The following is a 14,125-nucleotide window of genomic DNA, read 5'->3' on the forward strand; positions in this document are numbered from 1 at the left end:
CCCATCACCATGGGAACGCCTCTATGTTAGAATATACCATCGGATTTGAGTTAGATCGTGAAACTCAGATCCGACAGTATATTCTAACACAGAGGCGTTCCCATGGTGATGGGGACGCTTCAGGTTAGAATATACTAAAAGAACTGTGTACATGACTGCCCCCTGCTGCCTGGCAGGTGCTGCCAGGCAGCAGGGGGCAGGCCCCCCCTCCCCCCCCCCCTGTATTTAACTCATTGGTGGCCAGTGCGGCCCCCCCTCCCTCCCCTGTATTTAACACATAGGTGGCCAGTGCGGCCGGCCCCCCTCCCTCCCCTGTAGTTAACACATTGGTGGCCAGTGCGGCCGGCCCCCCCTCCCTCCCCTGTAGTTTACACATTGGTGGCCAGTGCGGCCGGCCCCCCCTCCCTCCCCTGTAGTTAACACATTGGTGGCCAGTGCGGCCGGCCCCCCCTCCCTCCCCTGTAGTACTGTAGATTCATTGGTGGCCAGTGGGCCCCCCCCCTCCCTCCCCCTCCTAATTAAAATCTCCCCCCCTATCATTGGTGGCAGCGGAGAGTACCGATCGGAGTCCCAGTTTAATCGCTGGGGCTCCGATCGGTAACCATGGCAACCAGGACGCTACTGCAGTCCTGGTTGCCATGGTTACTTAGCAATTTTTAGAAGCATTATACTTACCTGCGAGCTGCGATGTCTGTGACCGGCCGGGCGCTCCTCCTACTGGTAAGTGAAAGGTCTGTGCGGCGCATTGCTTATAGCACAGACCTGTCACTTACCAGTAGGAGGAGCGCCCGGCCGGACACAGACATCGCAGCTCGCAGGTAAGTATAATGCTTCTAAAAATTGCTAAGTAACCATGGCAACCAGGACTTCAGTAGCGTCCTGGTTGCCATGGTTACCGATTGGAGCCCCAGCGATTAAACTGGGACTCCGATCGGTACTCTCCGCTGCCACCAATGATAGGGGGGGAGATTTTAATTAGGAGGGGGAGGGAGGGGGGGGGGCACTGGCCACCAATGAATCTACAGTACTACAGGGGAGGGAGGGGGGCCCACTGGCCACCAATGAATTTAAAACTGGGGAGGGAGGGGGGTATGCCCCCTCCTGCCTGGCAGCACATGATCTCTTACAGGGGGCTATGATACGCACAATTAACCCCTCATGTGCAGCACCTAAGGGGTAATTGTGCGGATCACATCCCTGTAAGAGATCGGGTGCTACCAGGCGGCAGGGGGCAGTCATGTACACAATTCAAAGTATATTCTAACTAGAAGTTTCCCCATCACTATGGGAACGCCTCTGTGTTAGAATATACTGTCGGAGCTGAGTTTTCACAAAGTGAAAACTCAGCTCTGAAAAAGCATTTATGCAGACGGATCTGCGGATCCGTCTGTGTGAAAGTAGCCTACGGCCACGGACCATGGACGCGGATGCCAATCTTGTGTGCATCCGTGTTTTTTCACGGACCCATTGACTTGAATGGGTCCGTGAACCGTTGTCCGTCAAAATAGGACAGGTCCTATTTTTTTTGCCGGACAGGAAACACGGATCACGGATGCGGCTGCAAAACGGTGCATTTTCCGATTTTTCCACAGACCCATTGAAAGTCAAACGGCACAACGGCCACGGATGCACACAATGGTCGTGTGCATGAGGCCTTATATGTACAAAGACTGCCGCTGTGTCATAAGAGATCCAGTCTTATTGGACTATTTAAAATGCTTTGCAATCATTTTTAGTTTAGAGATCAGATATTTTTGTGATCTTGAAATAACCAAACTCTTGTAAGAAATGAAAAGTTTTGCATAAGATGTCTGCCTTAGGCTACTTTCACACTTGCGTTCGGAGCGGATCCGTCTGGTGTCTGCACAGACGGATCCGCTCCTATAATGCAAACGCTTGCATCCGTTCAGAACGGATCCGTTTGCATAACTGTTTTTTTTCAGATCAGATTTTTTCGTGAAAACTCAGATCCGACAGTATATTCTAACACAGAGGCGTTCCCATGGTGATGGGGACGCTTCAAGTTAGAATATACTAAAAGAACTATTTACATGACTGCCCCCTGCTGCCTGGCAGCACCCGATCTCTTACAGGGGGCTGTGATCCACACAATTAACCCCTCAGGTGCCGCACCTGAGGGGTTAATTGTGCGTACCATAGCCCCCTGTAAGAGATCAGGTGCTTCCAGGCAGCAGGGGCCAGACCCCCCCTCCCTCCCCAGTTTTAAATTCATTGGTGGCCAGTGCAGCCCCCCTCCCTCCCCTGTATTTAACTCATTGGTGGCCAGTGCAGCCCCCCTCCCTCCCTCCCCTGTATTTAACTCATTGGTGGCCAGTGTGGCCCCCCTCCCTCCCTCCCCTGTATTTAACTCATTGGTGGCCAGTGTGGCCCCCCTCCCTCCCTCCCTCCCCTGTATTTAACTCATTGGTGGCCAGTGCGGCCCCCCTCCCTCCCCTGTATTTAACTCATCCCAGTTTAATCGCTGGGGCTCCGATCGGTTACCATGGCAACCTAGACGCTATTGCAGTCCTGGCTGCCATGGTTACTTAGCAATTAGAAGCATTATACTTACCTGCGATGTCTGTGACCTGCCGGGCGCTCCTCCTACTGGTAAGTGAAAGGTCTGTGCGGCGCATTGCTTATAGCATAGACCTTTCACTTACCAGTAGGAGGAGCGCCTGGCAGGTCACAGACATCGCAGGTAAGTATAATGCTTCTAATTGCTAAGTAACCATGGCAGCCAGGACTGCAATAGCGTCTTGGCTGCCATGGTAACCGATCGGAGCCCCAGCGATTAAACTGGGACTCCGATCGGAACTCTCCGCTGCCACCAATGATAGGGGGTCGGTCATTTTAATTAGGGGGGGGAGAGGGGAGGCCGCACTGGCCACCAATGAATATAATACTGGGGAGGGAGGGGGGCCGCACTGGCCACTAATGAGTTAAATACAAGGGAGGGAGGGAGGGGGGCCGCACTGGCCACCAATGAGTTAAATACAGGGGAGGGAGGGAGGGGGTCCGCACTGGCCACCAATGAGTTAAATACAGAGGAGGGAGGGGGGGTCTGGCCCCTGCTGCCTGGCAGCACCTGATCTCTCACAGGGGGCTATGATACGCACAATTAACCCCTCAGGTGCGGCAACTGAGGGGTTAATTGTGCGGATCACAGCCCCCTGTAAGAGATCAGGTGCTGCCAGGCAGCAGGGGGCAGTTATTACACAGTTCTCAGTATATTCTAACTTGAAGAGTCCCCATCACTATGGGAACGCCTCTCTGTTAGAATATACTGTCGGATCTGAGTTTCAGGATCTAACTCAAATCCGATGGTATATTCTAACATAGAGGCGTTCCCATGGTGATGGGGACGCTTCAAGTTAAAATATACTATCGGATTGGGGAAAACTCCGATCTGATGGTATATTAATAGGGACTCCTGACTTTACATTGAAAGTCAATGGGGGACGGATCCGTTTGCAATTGCACCATATTGTGTCAACGTCAAATGGATCCGTCCCCATTGACTTGCATTGTAAGTCAGGACGGATCCGTTTGGCTCCGCACAGCCAGGCGGACACCAAAACGCTGCAAGCTGCGTTCGGGTGTCCGCCTGCTGAGCGGAACGGAGGCCAAACGGTGCTAAACTGATGCATTCTGAGCGGATCCGCATCCACTCAGAATGCATTGGGGCTGTACGGATCCGTTCGGGGCCGGTTGTGAGAGCCTTCAAACGGAACTCACAAGCGGAACCCCGAACGCAAGTGTGAAAGTAGCCTTAAAACTGCAAATCATCAATAAAATCTAGAAATCTATTGCATGTGTTTTCATTAATCAGTTCATAGTTAGGAGCCTTTCGCATGAGAAGAAATCTTCACAAGCACACATTTACAAAGTCAATAAATGTAGTTAGCTCTGTTTACATTGATGTATCGTTGTTGTATGGGTTGAACAAGATCCTTGGTAGTTAGCATTTTTGCCAATAGTGCATTTACTACTGGCATGAGGAGATATTACCCACAACTATCATCTTTCTGACAGGACATCAAGTGTTGGTTATACATATGATTGCAGGATCTTTTACACAGGGTGATGACCATGAATGAGCGACCCATTCTCAATAGGGGGATGTTCACATCATTCTTCTCTATCTTGCTACACTGCCAATTTGGATAATTTTTTACTTTTCAAAATATAAAGAATTAGAGCAAATTAAAGTTTTTTAAGTATTTGGTAAGCATCGAGTATTGCTGTTCATATAATCTCAACAGGATATCAATATATAAAAGATTGTAGCACTGTTCACTTTCCAGTAGTTTCTATATGGAAGAATTGCTTTACTGATATAATAAATTACTTTATTACTGTTTAATTCAATAACTGTATTCTTTAGATATATGTCTATTTTATTACATAGTTGTAACCATTGGAAGACTTTTTGCTACTTTGAACTTACAACCTAAAAGAGGCAATGTAATATTTAGAAATAATAACGTGTTGAATACAAGTGTGGTTGACTACCAAGCATTTAGTTGCCCTAACACAGCTTGGCGGGCCTGCATTATGTGGGGATTCGTAGTGATAGTTGAGTGTGAGAAACAGTAACCGCTGACTAATAGCATTCAGGTCATGTGTGGAGTTTTAAGAAACTTGCAATTCACATTATATAATTTGTGTGTTTTAAAAGGACAATAATAAAAACACATTATACAAAAATATATTTATTTATAATGAATTTTAATAAAGAGAAAGCACTTTCAGGTATCTTGATTTAAATACTCTAATTCAACAAATGTTTTGAGCACATAATAACATACATCATATGCATTGTGCAGAAAAGAGGTAACATTGTAATTGCTTCTATTTTAATTGTTAGTAAAAATAACAAACTATTGTTTTACCTTGAAGTCAGGAAATCTGATAATATGTAAAATGGTTATTTCCGCTGTGCAACCCATTTGCTTTGTATTTTGTATTCTTCTTCTTTGTGTTAGAAAGGAATTGTCTTGATGCTAGAAAATAAGATACAGACAAAACACAATTTGAGTATAGCATTATGAATATATTGTGCTATAAATTTATAAAATCATACAAAACCTATTGTACATACCATATAAAAACCAATGCGATCAGCATTTTGCAAATGGCGATGAAACGTTTAATTTATTGCCATTTGTGACTCGTCCCCCATGTTGCCATAACTTAAAATGGCAATGAGTTCTCTCCCTGCCATTGCTGACAGGTGTTGGCAATATCATACAGCCGACACCTGTAGTGTATGGAGCGGGGTCAGCAGGTGCTCCCATGCCATACATTGCATAAACACTACTGTCATGTGTTGGTAATTAAGGGCTTAATTTGTTAGATACCACGATCAGCATTTAAGGAGTTTCTGGCGTCTCTGTAGTCTTAGGCAGGTGGTAATAGGAAGATACAGCAATGTACTGAACAAGCAATAAAAAAAATAGTATAAAAAGAAAAAATATGGCTCCACATAGCCCTGATCTCAACATCTAGTCCAGTGGTGGCTAACCTATGGCACGGTTGCCAGAGGTGGCACTCAGAGCCCTCCCTGTGGGCACCCACATCCTGGAATAAGTCTGTGGTGTACCAATATGCCTTAGACTTTGCCTGCCATTCATCAGCGCAGGGCGCACTATGAACAGCGCAGGCAGCGCACTGAATGTAGGCAGGGTATTATAGCTAAATGATAAAGTACATGGAAGATACACTATACTGGACTGTATTATTCAGGGTGAATTACCGTTTCGGCACTTTGCGATAAAAAAGTGGGTTTTGGGTTGCAGTTTGGGCACTCGGTCTCTAAAAGGTTCGCCATCACTGATCTAGTCTGTCTGAGATTACATGAATACATTCATTAAAGATGATCTTAGTTCTCCAAGAGGTTTGTAACAACCCCCGTGCCAAGTTCCTTCAACAACTGTGAGCAACTGTACGACTGGTCACACCAAATATTGATAGGATAAATTTTACTTTTGCTCAGAACTTTACATTTTGTTTATTGATATGACTAAACTATTGACATCTAGATTTGTGAAAACACTCTTACTTTACTTTAAAACATGACTGAGGGTGCGAACACCTGCTGCGTGTCTGCAGCAGGTTGGCCGCTTCGGACATGCAACGCCACAGACTAGCTACACATAACCACAGAATGCCGGTGGCAGCCAGCTGATTGCGGCCTCTGCTATGCAAAGGCTGCGATCAGTTGTTGATATCCACAGCAGCCAAACGCTGGGGATATCATAGCCACAGTGGCGTCGGCAAAGTACTGCCGACACAGCTGCAGGTTTCTTCAGCAACATATGCACGAGATGCAGCCAGGTCCATAAATATTGGGACATCGCCACAATTCCAAATTTTTTGGCTCTATACACCACCACAATGGATTTGAAATGAAACAAACAAGATGTGCTTTAACTGCAGACTGCCAGCTTTAATTTATGGGTATTTACATCCAAATCAGGTGAACAGTGTAGGATTTACAACAGTTTGCATATGTGCCTCCGACTTGTTAAGGAACCAAAAGTAATGGGACAGAATAATATTAATAAATCAAACTTTCACTTTTTAATACTTGGTTGCAAATCCTTTGCAGTCAATTACAGCCTGAAGTCTGGAACGCATAGACATCACCAGACGCTGGGTTTCATCCCTGGTGATGCTCTGCCAGGCCTTTACTGCAACTGTCTTCAGTTCCTGCTTGTTCTTGGGGCATTTTCCCTTCAGTTTTGTCTTCAGCAAGTGAAATGCATGCTCAATCGGATTCAGGTCAGGTGATTGACTTGGCCATTGCATAACATTCCACTTCTTTCTCTTAAAAAACTCTTTGGTTGCTTTTGCAGTATGCTTTGGGTCATTGTCTATCTGCACTGTGAAGCGCCGTCCAATGAGTTCTGAAGCATTTGGCTGAATATGAGCAGATAATATTGCCCGAAACACTTCAGAATTCATCCTGCTGCTTTTGTCAGCAGTCACATCATCAATAAATACAAGAGAACCAGTTCCATTGGCAGCCATACATGCCCACGCCATGACACTACCACCACCATGCTTCACTGATGAGGTGGTATGCTTAGGATCATGAGCAGTTCCTTTCCTTCTCCATACACAGCCTAATGATGGCTTGCTTCACTGATAGCGACTTGGATCACTTTGGATCTCTATACTTTTTATTAGTTTTAGAAAAGACATACATTGTTATCATTAAAGAAACACAAGTGGCTGCATAGTTAACACCATACATAATCATGTTGGCGACGTTGGTAGACCATATACATGCCACAATGAAATACTGGACAAAAATAAAAAATAACTAACAATACATCATAAAAAGAACATAAAAACATACTAACATACGACAGACGTACAGTGCAATTATTGGGGTACATTTGCGCAGGCATATTTTTCCAGATATACGCCCATGTGCAAGACCTTGATTACACAGATATAATATACTTAATTGTATCAAACAGGGTATGGTACTGCGAGCGGTGAAGCTCTCCATATGCCCCATTCCCTCTCAAACCTCGCAGCAGCCTCCTCAGTTCCCGCCAGCACACGCTCATATATATAAGTAGAGTTTAACCTTCGGATAACCTCCGTTAGGCAAGGAACATACCGTGATTTCCAATTTTATACTATGGCCAGTTTGGTTGAAAGGAAAAGGTGTCCCAGAACCACCCTCCTCTCACATGGTATCTCAACCAGATCAATCCATAAGAGAGCTAATGAGGGGGATGGCGGGAGCTGGCATCCCAGCAAATCCGAGGCGAGAGAGAATGTAGCCCTCCAAATATCTTGCAGCCTCGGACAGGACCATAGAATGTGATACAATGTGCCCCTATCGCCACATCCCCGCCAGCATAAGCATGAGAGATCCGGAAATATATGACTCAGGCGATCTGGTGTATAATACCACCTTAATATGGTCTTCATCAGAGACTCATAGTGCAGAGCACATCTAATATTTTTTTTTATACAGGAAAAGGCTACCGACCACTGTTCATCAGTGAACACCAACTCCAAATCTCCTTCCCATGCAAGCAGCGGGGTCGTTTTAACAAATAATCCCTTATCCCCCATCATCATATACAGAGGCCGCAGTCGTGTGCATTGTGGCGAAGCCAATGCCCACAGACTAAACACTTCCCGATTGCACACCAGATTAAACGGACAGTTAGTTTTAAAAAAATGTCTAATACACAAATATTTATAAAAATCTGTGTGTGGAATCAGGAACTGCCCATGAAGATATTCAAAGGGGCAAAGGGTATCCGAAATAAATAGTTTGGAGAGAAGGTCCAATCCGCCCCGTGTCCAAGACGACACCGAAATATTCGGAATAAGAAAATTAAGTACAGTCGCTGGGGCACTGGGCGGGAAGGATCCCGACCCCAAAGTACACAATTTATGAAATCGGACCCAACTTTTCAAGGCCATGAATACTAACGACGGGAGGGGTGGCCAAATAAATGTCGGGTGCAGAGCTGCAAGCAAGAGAGCTTTTAAATTACTACCAGGGGATAATATTGCTTCTATATGTACCCACTGTTTCGCATAGTTACCTACCCACCATTCCCTTAACTGTGATACCTGCGAAGCCAGGAAGTACTCATGGATATTCGGAAGACCCAATCCCCCTCGGAGTTTAGGTCTCTGCATTATTGCAGTTGCTATTCTCGGTTTATGTCGTTTCCAAATTAGGGCATTAATCAGATTGGAGCACTTCTGAAAGAAACTGCTTGGGGGTATAATGGGTAATGTCTTAAATATGTACAGGAGTCTTGGGAGGGTGAACATCTGGAATGATGCAATACGACCCACCCAAGACACCTCATATTTAGCCAATTTATCAAGGTCCTTCTCTAAGAGCCCTAACAATGGGACATACTGTAGTTTACTACAAACAGCCTCTTAAATGATGCTGTAAGCTTTATACCCAAATAGTTAATTTGGTTGTTTTGCCAATCCAACTCAAAAGTATCCTTCAGCTTCTTCATCTGCATAGGAGGGATATTTATTGGGAGAGCCTGAGATTTAAGAGCATTTAGTTTATAGAATGAGAGATCTCCAAATCGGGTTATAACGTCCATGGCAGCTATTAAAGACGTTTGAGGAGTTGACAACGTCAAAATGATGTCGTCTGCATATAGACTGATTTTGTGTTCTATACTCCCTATATCAACTCCTTTCACGTCTGGGCACTGGCGAAGAGCCTGAGCCAGGGGCTCTATAGTCAAAACAAATATCAAGGGGGACAGGGGACAACCCTGGCGGGTACCATTGCTAATATCGAAGGGGTCTGAGAGTGCCCCATTGACCCATACTCTGGCACTTGGTTGGGTATAAAGTGCCCTGATAGCCGCCAGGATTGCCCCCGTAAATCCCATCCTCCCCAGCACCGAGAAGGCGAACCGCCAATTAATGCGGTCAAACGCCTTCTCGGCGTCTAGGGTAACCAAAAGCGTTGGAATTTTTCCCCTCTGGACATAGTCCAGGATATTTAATGTCCGCCTGCACTTTGGATCTCATCTTGAGAGTTGACAGCAACAGATTCCAAATGCAAATAGCAGACTTGAAATGAACTCTGGACCTTTTATCTGCTCATTGCAATTGGGATAATGAGGGAATAACACACACCTGGCCATGGAACAGCTGAGAGGCCAATTGTCCCATTACTTTTGGTCTCTTAACAAGTGTGAGGCACATATGCAAACTGTTGTAATTCCTACACCGTTCACCTGATTTGGATGTAAATACTCTCAAATTAAAGCTGACAGTCTGCAGTTAGAGCACATCTTGTTTGTTTCATTTCAAATCCATTGTGGTGGTGTATAGCGCCAAAAATGTTAGAATTGTGTTGATGTCCCAATATTTATGGACCTGACTGTATGTTGACATCTCGTCCAATCTGCTTAAAACCTGGACGCTGCCGATCGGCTACAGCAGATCCAGCATGTGTATTCGCACCCTAAAACGTTTTCACAATAGTGTGTGCATATTAAATTGTATTTAATATTTTAGGTTATCATTTTACTTAAACTAATTCAACAGCCGCACAGTATAATACTTCCACTACAGTTATTTTAAACTACATTGCCGTGTTTATAAAAAACAAACAAAAACAAAAAACTTACGGTTCTTTTGAGCCTAGATTAAGAGCATAGCAGCCAAGATTTATAAGGATACCTGATTTATATCATCAGTGTTATTACTACGCTGCAGTTCTTTCCCCAAATTACCCTGAAATGTTTTTCTTCCAACAACGATATAAGGAACACCAGTAAAAGAAATCAACGGGTCTCCATTCACATTTGGGCTTCTCCAATAAATTCTCTCTGCGCCAGTAGCCTTGATTTCTAAGATCAAAAAAAATAATTAACAAATATTTCACACCTTTAAATACAGTTATGTGTGCATTCAATATGGATAACTACTGGAAAAGATCACAACCTTTATTGCCGAGAAGAAATTTCTTTATTCAATGAAGAAATAGAATCAAACAATTCTGTTTTTGACTCTTAACACGATGGAATGTCCTAGCGAAAAAAAGTATATAAAAAATATGAATTCAACAATATATTCAATGTACAACCATAGAATACCAAAAAGTGCTTAAAATATACAGATGCTATGTAGCCTATTCAACATTAATCTCCCTCATCATACTGTTACAATCAGTCCTTTGAAGGCAAACACAAGGCTGAACATACCCCTCCATTACCAGTAACCCACACACCCCGCCCCACCAGGAGTGCCCCCCCCCCTCTGCCTTGGCAGTCACCCACAATACCATCATCTCTAGGACAGCTAAATTGCCTTAACCCCTGAGGGGCCCGACCTGTGGAGCCTAGGACTTCTGTGATCACGCTTATTTGACCTTTGGATGCCAGTACTTTATTCTGATGCTGCGCTCAATAGCAATCGAGGCAGCAGAGACCACTCTTTCTGTCCTCCTACCAGCATCCCTGCAGTGAAATCACAGGGTGCCAACTGGTGGCTATGGCAGCATGGGACATTGTGAAGGTCCCAAGGGCTGCCAATGATGGTTGCCTATGAAGCTCTGCCAGAGGCCGGGCTCAATAGATAACCATGGCAACAAACACTATATTAAAATGCAGATATATTGCAGCATAAGGCGGAAACGATCTGACGATCGCTTCTTAAAGGGAACCTGTCACCGGGATTTTGTGTATAGAGCTGAGGACATGGGTTGCTAGAGGGCCGCTAGCACATCGGCAATACCCACTCTGTGTGTTTTTATTGTGTAAAAAAAACAATTTGATATACGTAAATTGATCTGAGTGTCAGATCTGATCACAAGTTGGCACCAGCCATACATACAGGAAGGCTCTGTGTGCAGGGTGCCAGGGGGGTCCAGCAGTGTCTGTCACTTGGAGATGTCAGGGGCAGAGCTCCTGGAGACACGACGTATCCTCATCCATACACTCTTCTGTGCGATTCCTCTGCTCTGTCACATGAAGCCACATATTCTTCTCCAAAGTACAAGCTCTCCTCAGTCAATCTGATTCCCTGCCCTCTGTGGAGGGACCATGCCCAGCAGATCCTTTGTACAGCACAGTGACACCAGGTTACACACCAAGATGTTCTCCACTCCCAGCCCCTGACAACCTGTGTGACAACCTTTCACAAAGTGCTACCTCCAGCCAGAGCCCTGCTGTCAACTGCCCCAATCTCCTTTCTGTGATGCATAAAGAAGCATGTGAGGGCTACAGAGTGCCCATGGAGCCCAGTGCCTAGAAGCGGATCTGCCCAGCTGATGTCACTCCTGGAGATTCCTGTAAACTGGAAACTGTATGTAAACCGGAAGCACAGAGAGCTATACTGTGCAGTATAGCTTATAATAATATGTATGTAAATAATATACACTACATAACACTGACAGCCTGCACAATCACATGTGGGCACAGCCTGGCCCCTCCTTCTTACCCCCAGTATTCGCGGCTCCTCAAGTCCTCAGGCTGTTTACATCGGTGACGGCGGCATACACACAGGTCTGCGGCCTGGGCCCGGCATAGCTGCTGAGATTGAATCTGGAGGATAGGCCCCGCAGCCCCGGGCTAGGTAGGCGGCGGGAGGCCACTAGCAGGAAGAGAGGGGCGACCACACACAGGACAGCCAGCCAGGCCGAGCCAGGATCACGGGCTGCCGCTTCCGGGACTGAAAGGGACGAGCCTGCAAATCACAGCGTCACCACGGAGGCCGGCCGGCCTGCTCAGCTCCACTACATCAGAGCTTTCGGCCCGCCGGCCGCTGAAAGTGCAGGCACATCTTAAAGCGGCCCTGCTTGCGATGTGTGAACTAGCGCATGTGCAGTGTCGTCATAGTGTTTCTTCCCTGGGCTGGTATCAGCCTCAGGGAATGAACTCCGCATGCGCTAGATCGCGCATCGCGAGATTACGGCAGTCTAGCTTTCTGATGTTGGGAAGCAAGGAGGAGATTCTGAGGATACGTAGCGGTGCTGGGCTCCTTCATGCTAGACTCATCTCAGGGACATCTCATCATCTCATTAATTTGCATATGTATAAAATCATTTTTTTTACACAATAAAAGCACACAGAGCTATGGAGACTCGGTATTGCGGATGTGCTAGCGGTCATATAGCAACCCATGTCCTCAGCTCTATACACAAAATCCCAGTGACAGGTTCCCTTTAACCCCTTAAGGACTCAGCCCTATTTCACCTTAAGGACTTGGCCATTTTTTGCAAATCTGACAAGTGTCACTTTAAGTGCTGATAACTTTAAAACGCTTTGACTTAACCAGGCCGTTCTGAGATAGTTTTTTCGTCACATATTGTACTTCATGACACTGCTAAAATTGGGTCAAAAAAGTAAATTTTTTTGCATAAAAAAATACCATATTTACCAAAAATTTAGAAAAATTTGCAAATTTCAAAGTTTCAGTTTCTCTACTTCAGTAATACATAGTAATACCCCCAAAAATTATGATGACTTTACATTCCCCATATGCCTACTTCATGTTTGTTGCATTTTGGGAATGATATTTTATTTTTTGGGGATGTTACAAGGCTTAGAAGTTTAGAAGCAAATTTTGCAATTTTTCAGAAATCTTCAAAATCCCATTTTTTATGGACCAGTTCAGGTTTGAAGTCACTTTGTGAGGCTTACATAATAGAAACCACCCAAAAATGACCCCATTCTAGAAACTACACCCCTCAAGGTTTTCAAAACTGTTTTTACAAACTTTGTTAACCCTTTAGGTCTTCCACAAGACTTCATGGCAAATGGACATAAATTTTATGAATTTAGATTTTTTGATATAATCAATTTTTTCCTGGAAAAAAACAAGGGTTAACTGCCAAAAAAACCTCAAAATGGGTTACCCAGATTCTGTAGTTTGCAGAAACACCCCATATGTGGTTGTAAACTACTTTTTGGCCAAAACGGGAGGACATAGAAGGAGGGGAACACCATATGGGTTTTGCAAGGAAGATTTTGCAGGACTGGTTTTGTTTATACCATGTCCCATTTGAAGCCCCCTGTTGCACCCCTAGAATAGAAATTTCAAAAAAGTGACTCCATCTAAGAAAGTACACCCCTCAAGGTATTCAAAACTGAATTTACAAACTTTGTTAACCCTTTAGGTGTTCCACAAGAGTTAATGGCAGATGGAGAAACAATTTCGAAATTTCAATTTTTTTTAAAATTTTTCAATATAATCAATTTTTTCCAGGAGTAAAACAAGGGTTAACTGCCAAACCAAACTCAATATGGGTTGCCCTGATTCTGTAGTTTGAAAAAACACCCCATATGTGGTCGTAAACTACAATTTGGCTAAATGGCAGGACATAGAAGAAGGGGAACGTCATATGGTTTTTGGAAGGCAGATTTTGCTGGACTGGTTGATTTACACCATGTACCCTTTCAAGCCCCCTGATGCACCCCTAGAGTAGAAACTCCATAAAAGTGACCCCATCTAGGAGACTACGGGATAAGGTGGTTGTTGTTTAGGGACTATTTTAGGGGTAAATATGATTTTTGGTTGCTCTATATTACTCTTTTTTGAGGCAAAGTAACAAAAAATTTCAATTCAAAAATAGTTTCTACATTCGCTATTTAGTTTT

The 14,125-nt window shown here is 44.7% G+C and overlaps 1 long non-coding RNA gene across 1 annotated transcript in view; it reads right to left on the minus strand.

Moving 5' to 3' along the window:
* Positions 1-5,615: 5,615 nt before the first annotated feature.
* The window catches only part of LOC121008914, a 31,051-nt gene continuing 22,541 nt past the window's right edge, over positions 5,616-14,125 (minus strand). Inside the window, exons 3-4 of the long non-coding RNA XR_005780639.1 lie at positions 12,521-12,524; positions 5,616-5,845 (exon numbers count right to left, since the gene is read on the minus strand). This is a non-coding gene — a long non-coding RNA (uncharacterized LOC121008914). The remainder of the gene's footprint in view (positions 5,846-12,520; positions 12,525-14,125) is intronic.

Source organism: Bufo bufo, chromosome 7 (genome assembly GCF_905171765.1).
Source record: "Bufo bufo chromosome 7, aBufBuf1.1, whole genome shotgun sequence".
Classification (NCBI taxonomy): Eukaryota; Metazoa; Chordata; class Amphibia; order Anura; family Bufonidae; genus Bufo; species Bufo bufo.